We start from the raw sequence: 17622 nt of genomic DNA on the forward strand, positions 1-17622 counted from the left end.
AGACAGCCCCACATGATCAAAACATTATTCTCAAGTATTAGTTATCGTAATGAAAAGAATAACACAAATTACAATGTTATTAACTATAAATCTACTCACAATGAAGCCTCATGCAAGCATGCCTAACATGCGAGTGGAATCAGGAATACAATGGCCATCCATGTACGTAACTACGCAGTTGAATTTTGACCCATTTTCGGCCTTTTCAAGCGTGCTATGTCGACGTCGATGAGTTATGGAAAGCAGGGGATGACAAAACAGAAAACCTAAACCTATAATGCATCCCATCATCACCATCACGGCCCATACACATAATGGCTTCCTTTAGTCTTGCCCAGCCAGCATTCAACGCCTAGGGTTGGGTCCAATGAATATCCATCCCCTTCAACAATGGATGGATGAGATATATGTGGAGCCCAAATACATGCAATGGACGACGTGGACTCCTCATCCTAATAATATGTGTTAACATGGGGGGACTGTATCATTGTCATTCTAAGATTCCAAACATGGGGGATTGTATCATTGTCATTCTAAGATTCCAAACCGGTGGCCGTAGCGAGGGTTGAAACGGCTATTGTCCAACATCAAATATCAAACACCTTTTGTATGTGTAGTCGTTGTTCAAACCTAATTGCGTCCCCATTGAAAACAGACAACAATTGAGATATTGTCGCTTGCTTCCATCCCACGTGATTCCTGAGATCAATGGCCTTTTCTCAGTATCTTCCATAATGATTGCAGATCTTTTGATGATTGTAATTTCACAGAAAATGATAAAAAATCGTACAATATCGAAGGATTAATACTTCCAATCGTCTTCGTTTGCGATAAATACCATCCGTCGTTACTTCCATCGCATCTCAGACGTTTCTGATAAATACCGTCCATCGTTAATTTGGTTGCGTCATCTTTTTAGAGATAAGTGGTTGAAAGTGCCGTTGGGCTGATTACTTTGCTTTCACACTCTCAGTGGACAATTATTTTTTTATTTTAAATTAATGTTTTTATTAAGTGGTAAATACTAGCGTATGGCATATGCACAACTGTTTTTTTATTTTAAGAATGATTTTATTAAGATGGTGAATCTGTAACGTATCATTTTTTGCAAAGATATGTTTGACTTCATCTTCATCGCATACATGTTTGTAGTATTCGATAATAAAATTAGCATTTGTATCAAAAGGTGCAAGACGACGAAGAGAGTTTTGTTTGTTTTGTTTTTTGGTTGGTGTTTTGATTTTTTAAATATATATATAATAATATTTGAAATAGAGGTGGAATGATATGTGGGTCATGATGATAGTTTTTTGGGGTGTTTTGATTCTTTTAAATATATATAATAACATTTGAAATAGAGGTGGAATGATATGTGGGTCTTGACAATGAAAATCATCAAAGATGGGCCAGCCCAATATCAAAAACCATCAACTATTTGAGACGCTCCCTCAAACTCTCTTTTCAAAAAACTTAGTTGTGTGACTCATGAGTATGACCTCTTAGCAAAAATGCAAGTGAAATTTCGAGAGTTATTAGTTCCTATCATAAGGCAACACAGACTATACTAATCGATACAATGCATAATATTAGTCATTGCACAAGGATTAAAGCAGTGAACCTAAACTTTGACCCTCATTAGCCCCCAGATCAAGAATAAAGAGTAGCCAAATGGAACTCTTGCGCTGGCTCAGTTGGGAATTAGTGGGAACTCACTTTCTTCAATTTCCTCATTACCTTACCTTCGGAATACCAAAAGCATCCACCTAGGTTCATCCATACCCTAAAACAATGGGACAATATGGCCCGGCTTAGGCCCCATAACCGTCCCCTTAGTTAGTACAAGATTCGAAATCATTCAATATTCATTAGAAAGAAATAGTGAGAGAGGAGAATAATCTTGATAAAAATGCAACAACAATAATGCTATATAATCAAGAAAAAGCGAAAAATAAGTACCCTGCTCTGCAATTGTATGACTAGACTATCTTGTTCTAATATTAATAGTTCACATGAATATCTTACTCAAAGGAGTGAAGTCCATTTATGTTGTAGCACCATTCACTGGAGCTAAAGCAATCTCTCAACGATTGTATTCTCTCTCCAATTTAGGGCTAGATTGAGGTAAATAAAAACACAAAGAATTTGATCTCACATAAGAGCCTTAGTGAGTACATGAGCTCCTGCTTAACATCCCTAAGATTCTAGACATAACGGTATGTTTCTACACCTCAAGCTCCTCCTTTTGTGCATCTATTACACTTTTATTTGGCCATTTTGGTGTCATAAAACACATGAAATCACACTAAGAGCACTCTCAGTGGAGAATATTCCCATGGGTTGTTGAGCAGAGAAATAATATTTCCTTAAGGGTTATGCGATTCAGTGAGAGTGAGTTTCGATGATTGTTACAGCTATAGAAATTCTTTCAAGTATAAATCCTATAGAAGATAGGGGAAGCCTATTAGAGTTGTATATCATTTTTCAAGCCCGTCCCAAATTATTAAAAGACAATATATAGCTTCAAATGAGAGATAGGATGAAACTTCATTGAAATAATCCTCGTACGTCTGAACTAGTGTAGCCACTTTCCCCAAGAGCCCCCACACAAACAAGTTCATTGGATTTTTGCATCCCATATTTCAAGGATTCCAACCTATGAGGAGATGCAGCCATTGAGGCTCTAATGCCTTCAAATCTAATGTTTATTTTTAACGATTGTTTGGAACAAAAGATAATGGAACTCCATAGCTTCCAACTCATGGTCCTATCATAAATAGAGAAACATAAACTTGTTCACAATTAAATAAGCAGAAAACCACACAATGAAACAATTTCATTGGTCATTTTAACATTTTGTTCGCATTCGTAGTTTTGTACATCCTAACATTAAAATCCTAAGTTCAAGGTTTAATCAATGTCCCCAACTACATATTGTTTGCTTTGGGTTTGATCTACTTCTTGTTTGGCTTCTCTTTGACACTAAGAAACTTCTTTCTGAAAATTCCAAAGAATTGAACATGAAAAAAGACTCACTATAGAAACAAAAAACATAACAAATAATTTTTATCGATGGTAATAAATTTCACATACTTGGCTTCATCATTTTTATTTGGAGTCTCCTTTGCTACACTCCTGACCTTTGCATCCGTCATCATTTTGGTTATAACATAAAACAAAACACACACATGTGATAATCGATAATTTACAATAAATTTCAAAAGATGGAGGTTACAATAAGAAACTATTTTTTGAAGCAAAACACGAAGAATAACAACTAAATATAGGAGAAATAACAACACACTACACCTAAGGGTCACCAGAAACAAAAAATTGTTATGAAAGCACTACTACCATACAATATAATTAGTGTAATTCTCTACTAGTCAAGAAAGGGTGCTAGTTATTTTTCCTTTTAAATTGCAAGCCGAGTTACAGATTAAATCTAGACAAAAGCATTCTATCATATTTTTGTTACTATCTCTTTGTAATATATTTTATATGGAATAGTTATATTGACAATGAGCCTCTAAATAAACACCCTACCTATGTAGACCGGAATGGAACAAGTATATTGAACCCCAACAAAACAATGTCTAAGCCTCACATTTTGTAGAACAATTAAAATATTAGTATTTTTTAATTATTTTTTGGGATCTCTCCATCCATTCCAAACTCCCAATCCCCAAATGTCATTGAACATAGAACGAGAAAATGGGTATCTAGTTCAATAACTACAATTATTGGACAACATTGTGTTTGAAAAACACAGAAAGGAGAAAATATAGAAATTAACAAAACAAATATCCAGTTTAATAATTCCAGTTATTAGTCACATTGTTTTAGAAAGATGCAAACCCAGATGGAACAAATGTATTGAGACACAAAAATTCAATAAAAAATGAATTGTTAAGCACTTGGAAATAACAATCTTATAGAAATTGACAAAAAAATATACTTGAACTCAAGCATGAATAATGGAAGGTGTTAAAAATCAACTACACTAAAGAATAATTGTAATAATACTAATTTATTCATCGCCATGGAACAACGTCTTTATCTACCCAAAACAAAAAATCTTTGCTTCTAATAATAGTATATATCTGCTTCTAATATGTCTATATGAAGGAATTAAAACTTTTCTACAACCTGGCCCTCTTGAAATACATGAACTCGATGTTTTTAAATCTGTTAAACACACATGGACAGCAAAGACAATATGAAAGATAAAACATGCAATACATTTTTTATTAACATGAGATATACATTTATAGTACAATATGTGACTCTTGGGTTTCAGATCCCAAGGTCTCTTGGACTGCTTTGGTCTATTCGGCTTCCACACTAACCCATTTAGGATTAGGTGTCCAACATTCCCCCCTTAATCCGAAGGGTTATGTATGAGTCTAAGAAGAGAGCTGTAATACAAAATGTACAAAAAATGCATGGCAGCACTAGGCTGAATGTGCTCTATGAAATGTTGGTATAAAGGGCAGTGGTTTAAGGATGACCACCAACACTGGAACGCTTAGTGCAGTTCCCGGAACTCTTCCAAAACTGGCAAGAAACTGAAGTTTTCTGCTAGAGGAAGTGATCCTATTGTTTTAAAGAGGGAAACCTTCAACCATAAAAGGGAGGTCTCACCCCGCATAAAAGGTAAAACTTCAACCTGAAAAGGGAAGTCTCAACCTGTGATGGTTTAAGGATGACCAACAACTCTGGAATGCTTAATGCAATTCCTGGAACTCTTCCAAAACTGGCAAGAAGCTGGTGTCTTCTGCTAGAGGAAGTGTTCTCAATTGTGTTCCTGGAATTCTTCCAAAGCTGGCAAGAAGCTGAAGTCTTCTGCTAGAGGAAGTGTCCCAGATTGCCAACTGAAGGCATGTTCACGGGCATCTTTGTCTCTGGCTACAACTCTGAAACTGGTGTGGCAGGTTGTGGCTCAGGCTCGCTTGATGTGGCTTTGAAGCTTGTAGATGACCATCATTTCCCCCCTTGTCAGATACAAGGTGAGATGATGGAGAAAACTCAACTGCAAGACTGTTCAATATTCTGGAACAAGTTCTGACATGTGTTTGGAATATCTTCTTGGCTGTTGATGCCCATTGCCAAGAAGCGATCCATCCAAGATGAACCTTTGTTCTTGCAGGACGTTTGTTTCTGAAGCATCTGTGTGAAGAATGGCTGGTTTTATGACAGTGCTTACATGAATGAAGATCAAAACAGTGATCTTTCAGATGGCCAACTCGGTCACAGTGTTGGCATTTCACGATCTGTTGTTGTTGTTATTGTTGTTGCTATGGAAGAGGGGCAGAGTCTGGAACAGTTGAAGCTAAACTGTCATGAGGAGTAGTTGAACTGTCATGAATGAATCCAGCACTCTGAAACTGAATGGGCTTGGCATAGTCTGGAATATGAAAGGACAAGTCCTTGTCATATCCAAGACCAATTCTATGCTTGTTGTGGACAAGCTGTTCCCAAGGTCTGATGATGGGATTGGGAAGTGCAAACTAAGTTTCTGCATCTGCATATACAACTGCTGCTTTATTTGAATGAACTGTAACATTATTGTCTTGCTGTTTATCGGAGTCTGTTTCAATCTTTTGAACAGAAACAGGTTCAGAATGATGACTCCACTTGTGTAATTCTTCCTGCTGTAGCTTTGTCTCAAGCTGCAAAAACTCTATCTTTTCTTGTGCATTTTGTATACATTTTTGAATGTCAGCAATAATGTCTTTATTGATTATGATTGCGCTGTCAGCAGTGGATACGATTAGAGTTCTCAATAACTCTAATATTCTTTCAAGCTTAGCCATTTTTCCACACCTTAAAAATCCTCCAAAATCCCACAGAAAAATGTCGGCTGCTAAATATCTTCAAGTTACACAAGAAAGCCCTGTAGCTTAAAGGGAAAAAAAACAACCAGAGATATCTTGAAACTATGAAAAATATACAAATATCACCGAGTCCTTCTATATTGAATCCTCTAATATTTTGAAGAAATCCCTCGACTGCTGCAAAACTATCAGCTGCTAAATATCTTCAAGCTACACAAAGAAAATCTTGCAGATTAAAGAAAAACGCAGGGCAAGTGCTGGTGGCTTAATGAGCAAACTATTGCAACTGTGGCACTTTTCATTGTATCCACAACATATATTTTAGTTCCAAAATGTGGTGGCAAGATTATTGATATTGTCAGCAGAGATTTGAGAACGGAAGAAGAGAGCAAATGCTTTTAATACCATCAAAAAACACTCTTGTGGAAATTCTTCTTATAATCTTAATTGGTTCATTTGCTACTGCACTGCGTGGATGGTGGTTTGCATCATCTTTTGTTGCTAGACCGAGAAAAGATTTATTTCGACATCTTATTAACAACACTTCAATAAAAATCTCTGATATGAACAACCTTTAAGAAAATACACTATTTCGGTCTATAATACCACGAAACTTGCTAATTAGGAATCAAATCAATACATATCTTCCTTTGATCTGTATGTGTTCTCTAGCGCTACCAAACCATTTCACTGTTCTGCAAACTAGACAAGTCGCTCTCTATTGCTGAAGAGCAGTTTTCGTTTTCCGCCGAACGGGAGGAACTCCATGCTTTTACCCAAATCGCAATTACTGGCAAATTCACACTATGCAGAAGCTATCTTTCAGATTATGATTATAAAACCATTTCACAATTAATCAATCACTGTATATGAGAGTTTCAATTCAACAATAATCCAATTCACAGAAAAACAGAGCAATTTTGCATATTACAGATGGACTTCGACGACCAAATAATCCATCACGTCAAATCTTCGGCCTTTTCTGAGGGCTCAATAAAGCTCGAAACTCTGATACTCTCCAACGATGATGAAACCATTCTAAATTATCTTGATAAGAGGTCCAGGGTTCAAAATCCGGGACAGGCAGTGACGGATTATGTTAGAGCTTTGTTTTTCATACTGGGAAGGCCCGCCAGGGAGGACAGTTCTTCCAGGTCAGTGAAGCTTCTCATGCGCCTGGTAACGAAATACCTCACCCTTTTTCAATCCAAAACACTTCCCAATGACAGAAAATGCATAGACTGTTTTGATTTTTTTTTTTGTGCAAGAAATGGATGCTCTTCCAAAGGATTTGCTTCCATCTATAACGGAATCTCTGACATGGCAAATTTAGAACTTCTGAAATCTTCAATCAAATCCAATGACTCAATTCATGCATATATGACTTGAACCCATGAAACAATGCGCCCATATTCCATTCGACATTATATTAATCGACCCAACCAGCACAAAACTCTGTATTTTCGACCCAATATCAATCATGTATATATTAGCAGATTCAACTCGAATCTGTTCAAGAATAAACGCCCACCAGACACCTCCAGACACCTTGAATTCACATTCATATAACCCAATACAGCAATGATTCCACAATGAACCAAACAGCCTATGAATTCAACATTAATTGAATTTGATTAGAAGTTTATACAACACACAGTGAAAACCAGAGTCACTATTGAAGCCGGTTGCTGAGTAATAAGGATAGTGGTTTATGTGAAGTCCACGATTTCAAAACCTGCAGTTGGACTTCTATCTACATGGATATATAACCATCACAGTTTTACAAAATCCTTTCAAAACACTTCCATGCTATTGCAAAGCAGAATTGTTTAAATATACAGAAAGGCAAACTGAAGTCGTTAACTGGTTGAATGCTTAGCAATCAAAGGAGTGCTAATTAAAATCTGTATTGATTTTTCTTTGGGCATCGATTCTTTCAATCAACCTAACAACAATCCATTTAAATTTGAAATATGCGTTAAATACAATCAATCATCACAGCGAAGGATCGAAACTTGTATCGATTGCCACGGTCAAGAATCGATGCTCCAAATGGAATCCTTTACCCAACTTACAATCAACCACAGTTCTTCACAAGGTTTCAACACGCATTACCTTTGTTGTGTCAAGCAGATCAGGCATATTTCACTGCCAACGCAGCTGCTATATCTTCGAGAAAGACCTCTCCTAGAGTGAACAATAAGCTGCTGAAGCACTAAAAGGCTCTGATCACAGGTGAGCTACACCTGTCGTTGCTCGTTTAGATGAGCAGCAGAAAAAGTTGAACCTCCCAATTCTTCCAACGACCACAATTGGGTCCTTTCCTCAGACAGTAGAACTTCGCAGAGTTCGCCGTGAATACAAATCAAACAAGATTTCAGAAGCGGATTACATTCAGTCCATTCAGCAGGAAATTGCAAAAGTGGTTAAACTGCAGGAAGATCTGGACTCGGTGATGGATTTGAGTTTTTACTTGACAAGAATGCTAAACAAGCCGTGTTGGGATGAGCAGGTAAGGGGCGTTACAAACACTCAATGCACCAGGGTTTGCAATAATCATTGTCCTGAGGAAATTCATGATCATTCAAATTGCCATTTTATTGCAGCTCAAAATGTAACCGTCATGTAACAACTTCTCAACCAATCCCGTAAAGGGAGCCAATCGGACGCAAGAAGAAATGCTTAACCAGTCCACCTGAATGCTTTGACCAGCATATTAGTAGCATTCAACCAACGCATATGAACCAAAGAGTTGTTGCGGGAATTTGTATATGTCAATCATGGGTTGGCCGATAGACTGTTTCAAAGGCGTGAATTGTTATCTGACAGGACAGAGCAGCGCATGCATAGGGATAGCATACTAAAAATAAAGTTCTAAGGGGTGCCAAGGTTTTCAAACAGAATTCAAAGCATTAGAGTAGGTGCACATTGCAAGGAATCAAAGACATGTTTTCTGTCAAGGCAGAGAGCAGTTACAAGGAGCGTTGGGAGGCGAAGGAATCAATAGAGGCGTTATAACATAGTAGCACAACAGCGTTGAAACGCTTCTGACACAGATTAGAAATTTCAGAACTAATTATTTATGACATAATGCATGCCGGCCCAAATAAAGGAATACAACCCCTTCAAGTTTCAGTTTTTAATGCACAGGAAATATGCACTGTATAAGGTTCCACTCTCAACACAATACGCCACTTAATGATTTTTATATACCATAAAAACTTCCAAACATATACAAGTTCAACGACTTCCAACTAATTTGCAGAGATGGACCATAAAAAAACTCATTAAGACATAGAAGCGTTGGTTTACACAAGCCACAAAAACAAGTGGCTTACACAATATTGAGAAGGTTATGAACGTACCAGCTCCGATACCATGTTAAACACACATGGACAGCAAAGACAATATGAAAGATAAAACATGCAATACATTTTTTATTAACATGAGATATACATTTATAGTACAATATGTGACTCTTGGGTTTCAGATCCCAAGGTCTCTTGGACTGCTTTGGTCTATTCGGCTTCCACACTAACCCATTTAGGATTAGGTGTCCAACAAAATCCAAAAATAACAGTTTAATCAAGTTTGTATAATATTCCTAAAAAAATGGGAAATTCCTTGCAAAACCCGTGGAACATACAAAAGCTAGGACAACAATCTCATTGTTTAGATAAACCTTCCCAAAAACCATTGTATGAAGAAACTTGATACACAACAAGAAAAAAGCCTTTTTATTCATAAAATAACAGTTTACTCAAGCTTGAACATTATTCTTAAAATGGGAATTTTCTTGAAGAACTAGGATAGCATATAGAATCTAGAACAACAATGCCATTGTTTAGATAAATCTTCCCAAAAACTATTTTGCAAAGAAAATTGATACCCAACAAAAAAATCCCAAAATAAAAAGAGAAAATTTGGAGGGAACTTTCTGTTGTTAGTAAAAATTGAACTATTGTTATTCTAGTTGCATTTTGATGTGAAGTTACCATCCAAGAATAATACAAACCATGTAAGACATAAAGAGTCCCTTAATTTTCTAATTTTCATTTTTGTTATGACTCGATGCAGACTCTCTCAATTTTCTCCATTTTTATTAAAGATTACTTCCATACATAGTAACAGAATTCAACTAAAGAAGGCGTTTCCGTACAAAGATTTGATGAGGAATTTGAATAGACCAATTTCTTCTAGACTTGGATTAACAAAAATCATATCCTATTAAGAAAAGGTCATTCCGACTAGAAATCACATTTCTCCATTGAAAATATAAATAGAACTAGCATAGGCATTTGTAAATACAAACAACAATAGACTAGGTTAGGGAGTTTATAATGCATGAGTGTCATTTTAGAGACGGAAAAAAAGGCTTTCTAATTTTTTTTTTTCTAACTTGTATGTTTTATCTTATTGTTTTTTATGTATATAATTCCGTGATTTTTTTTCCAAATTGAATTTTTCTAATACAATTTTCCCCAAATCATACATAATCTAAATCATATATGACAGGAATGCTTATATTTTATAGGTCTCTCATTAGACCTGTGATTAGGACTAGGCAGACTTGGTGGACTGAGTAGGTGCCTTATGCGGACTGGGCAAACATCTCTTCTCTCATTTGTTAGTAACATGGCTCGATATGCTCGTAAGTAAACAAGCATGGCTCAATCTCGTCTGAAGCCCATGAGTAATTAATAGATTTTAGTAACACAAACTTCTGTGATAGAACTAGATTTAATACTAGTAACATTTGAAATAGACCAATAACCACAACTATAACATCCTCTCATGAAATACCCGTCCTTACTTAATTATACCCGTCCTTACTTAATTTTATTTTTTTTAAAAATAGATAAAAAAGAAATCATAAATTTTACCTTATAAGATTCTTGATGAGCTACAACAATAATATATATTTCATCCTTTGGATTTTCTTTTACTAATGAATGTGTTAAGATGGTGTGTTTTTTCACACAACACATCTACATGGAACATTCAAACATAGAAACAATTAGTCCTTTTCACTTTGGCAACATTGTAATTGGTTCGAACTATTTACACTTCATTTGTCTAGGAATGTTAAGAGTTTCCACAACTTGGTCAACTCTTATAATATATAATATTATTATGTACTTTTTACAACTCAATCTCTCTATTTTGCACATTTTTCATACCAATCTCTCTATTTCCCATGTGTTTTCTATATATACATATATAGTAATATTTTCATTTAATATATGAACACATCCATTATTAGTTTGATGCATAGGGTATTAATACTTGTTAAAATACTTTTGTTTGTTTTACGTGCTATACCTATATCTTCTTTGTTTTCTATATACGCAAGGCTATGATAAACTCCAACCCTTATACCCATCAACTCCTTCAATTTATTAATGATTCTACTCCAATTTCACCACTTCGCTACAAATATCTATGGTAAAATGTATTTTAGAACTTATGGATCTCAATTATTGTATAAAGTTTACGTGGAAATAAATTATTTATGGTTATGTTAAATCTATAGATTTTTGTACTTCTAGGATATTCGATGAGTTTAGACTAAGTTTAGACTCTCATTGGTTGTGTGACCTTTGATGTTTTCAGTACGTCTTGGGATTATTGATATTAATTGTGGCTTGTTGAGGTTTCAAACATCAACCGTCATTGCACAATAGGTTATTGATCAATGATGGATGATTTTCTTGTTTATGTTTGAGTAACTACATGTCTTATCGCTCCTTGGAAGTCCTGATTTGCTTTGTCTCTCTCCTAAGTGAGCTCTCTCTAACTATTTTTCTTTTATTGAGTTTTGACCAACATAATTCCTTTACGGAAGTTTTTACCATTCCTTAGCAATGGCACTCGGTAAATTGCCATATTGAGTTTTAACCAACATAATTTCTTTATGCAAGATTTTATCATTTCTTAGTGATGGCACTGGGTAAATTGTCATAGTGAGAGGTTCATTTGTTGCATCTCAATCAGAAAAAATACGATCAGTTTAGTGTCTCTCCTTTTTGTGGGTAACTTCTTGCAAGTGTTTGGCTATTATTTATTTATGTAAAATGTTATCCTCCTTGGAGAAGGGTTCTTCCTTTCAGCTCATCTGATTTTAGTTATCAAGTTATTCCTACTCTCTACATCTCTTATTCTTTTTGGAAAATCCATAGGGTTTTAATATTTTTGAGACTTTGTGTCACGTTGTAAGGAGATGCAAAGGGCTTCAGTAGACTTGGCTCTCCTCTTGACTACAAATCATTATTCCTCTTTGTGGTTGGGTAAATCTCGAACTAGCTCCAAGGCACATTATTCTAGGGAATTTACATCGAATTCATGGTATTTATTCCTCCATTGTTTGGTAACATATTGATACTTGTTACAAGTTTTAGACATTAAGGAGCCAAGCCAAACTTGGGTGGGGTTCACTCTGTGAGCATCCACTACTCCCTTTTATGTTTCTTTCATTTTTCATCTATCAATTCTAATTTTCGTCCTTCCATGTAGGTAATAAGTAGTCATAGAACCAAGATGTTATGGATATATCTCTCTCAACATTACCCTAAGAGTTTTAATATCGACCACTACTATCCAAGTTCTAATACAAAATATTTTTGTTTATTTATATACCATATTTTGTCTCTATGGGGTTGGAATCCCCTTAATGTTATCTCTAGTTCATATGCTCGTAGGACTTGAATTGCTAAGGAATCAAAATAGGCTTCTTTCCAATGAAACCCTTAAGGGATTTTCTTGTTTATTATTTATATGTCATGAAATTGGTTGAGATACCATCCATATACATACAATAATGTAAGCCTTTATGGCTTCAACGTTTTCTTTTGTTTATAAAGAGAAAGGGTCAATTGTAAGCATTACTCTCCAAGCTTAAATTCAATCATTTTGTTTATTATAGCTTCTAGTTCCGTGCAAAATGTGTAGTTTTTTTTCCAACAAATATTTTAATTGTTATTTCAATTCCACAATAAATTATTTGGACCATATGGTTGTATTGTAAGGATTTATTTCCAATTTAGATTTCTGTAGAAATGATTTTTCCTTTTCTTTTCATTTTATCAACAGAAATGAGGGTATTAGACCAATACCCTAATTACATATCTTTCTTATAATTCTGTTATGAAATTAGCTCATAAAATAGAAGAAAGAGATAGACCAACGACTTCAAACATAGCCTCTTCGAGGGGGAAACCTCCTTTACATTACACAAATGAATAATTCTTGGATGACACAAATGATAAGACCTCCTTTCTATATATAGGAGTCTAAGGGGTCCCAATACAATCAGAGCCTACACGACAATAATATTGTAGGGGCACAACAATAACAATAGTGGGCTTCTATGGGGCATAATAATAACAACATGAGGACTATATGGGCATAATAATACAACAAGGGGGTTGCACTAATAACAATAAGGGGTTACGCTAGTAGTATAGGGACCTAACATGTCCCTCTCCTTCAAAAAGTGATGTCCTCAATGCTTGAGTAGTTCTTGATTCTTATGTATAAAATTTTTGTCCTACCATGTGGAATCTTCAGCGAGTAAGTTCTTCCACTTGATGAGATACTTTGAAATTGATCGATTTTGTAGCTATCGGGTTCTTGTTTCCGTGACTCCTTCAGGTTCCAATATGATTTTTCCTTCATCATCAAGTTCCGACAATATTGTTTGAACTGGGAGCTTGTGAACTATAGCCTTATTTAAGCATGAAACCTGGAAAACTGGGGGCACTCAAGAAGATGCACGAAGCTCCAATTTGTATGCCATAGTACCAATCTTTTGCAGCACCTTATAAGGACCATAGTACTTTGGTGATAATTTATTATTCTTCTTAGCTTGCTTGAGGGATATTTGCTTGTTTGGTAGTACTCGTGAAAATACCCAGTTGTCTATATCCAAACTTCTTTCACTGCCATGTTTATCTACCTGCTGTTTCATTCTATTCTGCACCAAACTGGGGTTATCCTTTAGAAGTTGGAGAACTTGTTGTTGATGCTCGATGTGATCTTTCACTGCTTGAACCTTTTTCTTCTTGATATGCCCTTCTATCTTAAGATTTTGAGGAGTGGTAATTCTTGTCAATCCATTACAAGATATGGTCAGATTCATTTCTTGATGCTTGATGTGATATTTCAATTCTTGAACCTTTTTCTTCTTGATATGTCCTTTTATCTTGAGAGTTTGAGGGGTGGTAATTCTTGCCAATTCTTTACAAGATATGGTCGAATTCATTTATTATTTTTCTAGGTTTGGTTCCTAGTGTATATCCCCTTCTTTTGATGTTTCTTAATCCTTTTCTTCCTCCTCTTCACAATCTATGTAAAATAATTTCTTCTCAACACACTTATGACCTTTAGCGTATTTGCTATCAGAACTATAACAAATCCCTTTTCTCTTTTCCCTTCCAATTATTGTGGTGTAAACCTTGTAGGTTGTGGAAGGCTAGGACCAAAAACATTTCCATATTTGTAGTTTTGAGTGTTAGGATTCCTTGTTTCCATATTTTCGCTTTCAATTTTTCTTGCCAACCTAAATGCCTCCTGCAATGAATCAGGTTCCCAAAGACGAACCTCATGTTGAATGTTATCCATTAAAGTCCCTATGAAGACATCAATCCTCTGCTTCTCTCGAATATCATTTACCATTATATTCAATTTTTGGAAGGCCTCAATGTGCTCTCCCATTGAACCCTTTTCTTTGAGATTTATCAATTAGCTAAAGAAGCCGTTTCTCTTTTTATCCCCATAATGTGTTATCATTTCCTCCGTGGAAATTGACCAAGTTACAACTAGTTTATGGGAACAATTCCCTTTATACCATAAAAATTGATTTAGTTCTAAATATAAAGATGCAATATGTACCTTTTGTAATATTTGTTCACCATGTATATCAAAATATTGCTCCATTTGTAGTATCCAATTTACTAGATCCTTGCCATCAAACTTCCTCATATCATTTTTTCTTGATTTTAGGATCTCGATCTTGAAACGACTGTAACTATGTAATTTCGGATCTCTAGTTTTAGAAATTATGTCATGTGGTAGCTCTAAGAGTCCTCTTTCTAACACAACCAGTCTGATCAATATTGGATTCTTCAAAAAAGAGTTATGCCAAATCTCCTACTATGACCTGATTATAGACTGATTTAGTAGAGTGAACTTTTACAAATTGCCACATGTCCCAGCCTCGACCTTTGGACCTTTAGACTTTACATAGAAATGTAAATTCCGTCCTCTTTCTATAACTTTTGACAAAATTTCAATCTAATTCTCAGAGTGAAAGTTATTACAATTTTCCCAAGGTCACCTATTTGGGATGTAATTCAAGAGCCTGCCCAAACCCTACAATTCTTGGACTGTATCTCCGAACATATAGCGAGAAAAGATCTAAAATTCGGTCCCAAGCTTCACCACGATTGCGGCTCACACAGGTTTTAATTTTAGAGTATGAAACTTCATAGAAAACTAATTATAGCGGAAATGCCATGATAACCTATTTGAGATGGAATTATAGAGCTTGCAAAAACCCTAATTTCCTCAGATCATGTCTCCACAAATATAGAGTGACAACATCTGAAATTAGGACCCGAGGTTCCATGCGATTTCAGCTCAAATGGGGTTTTCTTAGCTTCTGAAAGGTCACAAAAAAAAAGTTATAACAAAAATTCTACGATGACCTGTTTGGAGTAGCGAAACCCTAGAATCCAAAGCTGTGATACCAAATGTTATGAAACCAACTCATAAAATAGAAGAAAGAGATAGATCAATGACCTAAAACGTAGCCTCTTCGAGTGGACAACCTCCTTTACATTACATAAATGAATAATTCTTGGATGATACAAATGACAAGACCTCCTTTCTATATATAGCTGGGAAAATTTTAAGGATGAAAATTTATCTTAATTTTTAGAAACCTTGGCGAATCTCACTAGTCCATGATATGCCATCTACAAAATGTTTGGTGGTACTTTTATAAAAATATTCAAATTTATCATAATTTTATATAGTCTCTATATAAAATTTTAGTGACTTTTAAGGTAAAATAATTTTATAATATAAAATTTGGGGGAAACATTTTTAGAAAAAATGGAAATTAACGAATATGTTTTTTGAAAAAGCATGGAAAATTAACACAATTGCGAATATTAGCCCCCAAAATTTTCCCTGATACATAGGAGTCTAAGTGGTCCCAATACAATGAGAGCCTACATAACAATAATATTGTAGGGGCACAATAATATAATAAGGGGGTTGCACTAATAACAATAAGGGGTTACACTAGTAGTATAGGGACTTAACAAAGTCATGGATGATTTCATTCGAACCCTAGAGGTTCTCTACAATTTATTTTTAATATGTAAGCTATAGATATTATAAAAGGATGAAAATTAGTTATAACTATTCTTTTGTTTGAATTTAGATTCTTCTCAGTTATTACTTGTTTTCAACATTTTGCAGTCTACAATACTTATCTATGCATTTATAGAAGATTTCACAAACATCATGTTATTACTTAATTACGTCCAAAATCTCTTGTGGGACCAATCATGGGGCCTGCTAGAGTTTTTGAGACCTATCTTATTTAGAATTTGGGAGTGATTCCCAAAGGAAATATGGGAATTTCTCTTGTCTGTCAATTTCCAGGGTGTCTAACCTAGATTAAACTATGTAAATATTTATTGGAGTATTTTTTTTATTTTAACACATTTTCTTTTCTTGAAAATATTCTAACCATCTCTAGCGATACCCCATCTATCTCAACAAGTTTTAGCTACATTATATGTTTCTACAAAAAAAATTACCTACCTCTTCCTACAAGATATTAATCAACGCATACCTTTAGCCATTCCATCATATACTAGTAAAAATATTAGTCTTTAATTTGAAAACTATCTCCATACCTACTTAAGTTGGTGCATCAAGATATATACAATATTAAATAAATCTATATTAACTTTATTTTTCTTTCCTTTTCAACGCCATATTGTAGATAGCACATTTGCACATAATTCTTAACTTACAGAAAAATATACCAACACAGATTACATATTTGTTCTGGAAAATATGTAAAGGATTCTCATGGTTCTCAGAATATTAAGCAAATTCTCTACCTGACTACCCCTGAGCCACTTATTTTTGTCAATGGAACAATTCCAGGAATTTTTAGAGGAAATCCTTTTTGTGTTTGAACCCTGAAGCAACGTCCTACTTGTTTACTTAGGTTCTAACCAATCTTTCTCTCCCACTGGTTATTACTGGGAACTACTGTAGTTTTATCTTATAACATTTTCCCACACATGACTAGTCACATGGCATCTATCTTCAACCATTTCTTTCTTTCCTCGTCTATGTCTATCTTTTTCCTTGTTATCTACTTCTTCACTTTTCTCCAGAAGAAGAAAATGGAAAAAATATTCTCTTTGTTTCTTTGTCCCCTATTTGGGAATAATCAATTCCAATTATTCCCCTAATAGTTAGGAGTTATTCCACTTAAAAATCCTTAACATATTTTCAAGAAAATTTGTTAAGAACAAAAGAAAGTAATTTATTTTCCTTTTTTTTATGTCAAAAATAAAAACATAATATTCACATTGATCAATATTTCTAGAATCAAACTTTTCAATTCATAATGAAACAATACAAGTTTTAGGTAATTAACTGGGGATATTAGATCTCCCTCCCCCCAACCAATAGAGGGACACTGTCCTCAGTGTTCAAAATTTCATTCTTCTTTGGAATATTTTCTGGAAGCCTCTTCATT

This window comes from Pinus tabuliformis, chromosome 3_1, assembly GCF_031772625.1.
Source record: "Pinus tabuliformis cultivar Carrire ecotype Pingquan chromosome 3_1, CPIR1, whole genome shotgun sequence".
In the NCBI taxonomy this organism is placed as follows: domain Eukaryota; kingdom Viridiplantae; phylum Streptophyta; class Pinopsida; order Pinales; family Pinaceae; genus Pinus; species Pinus tabuliformis.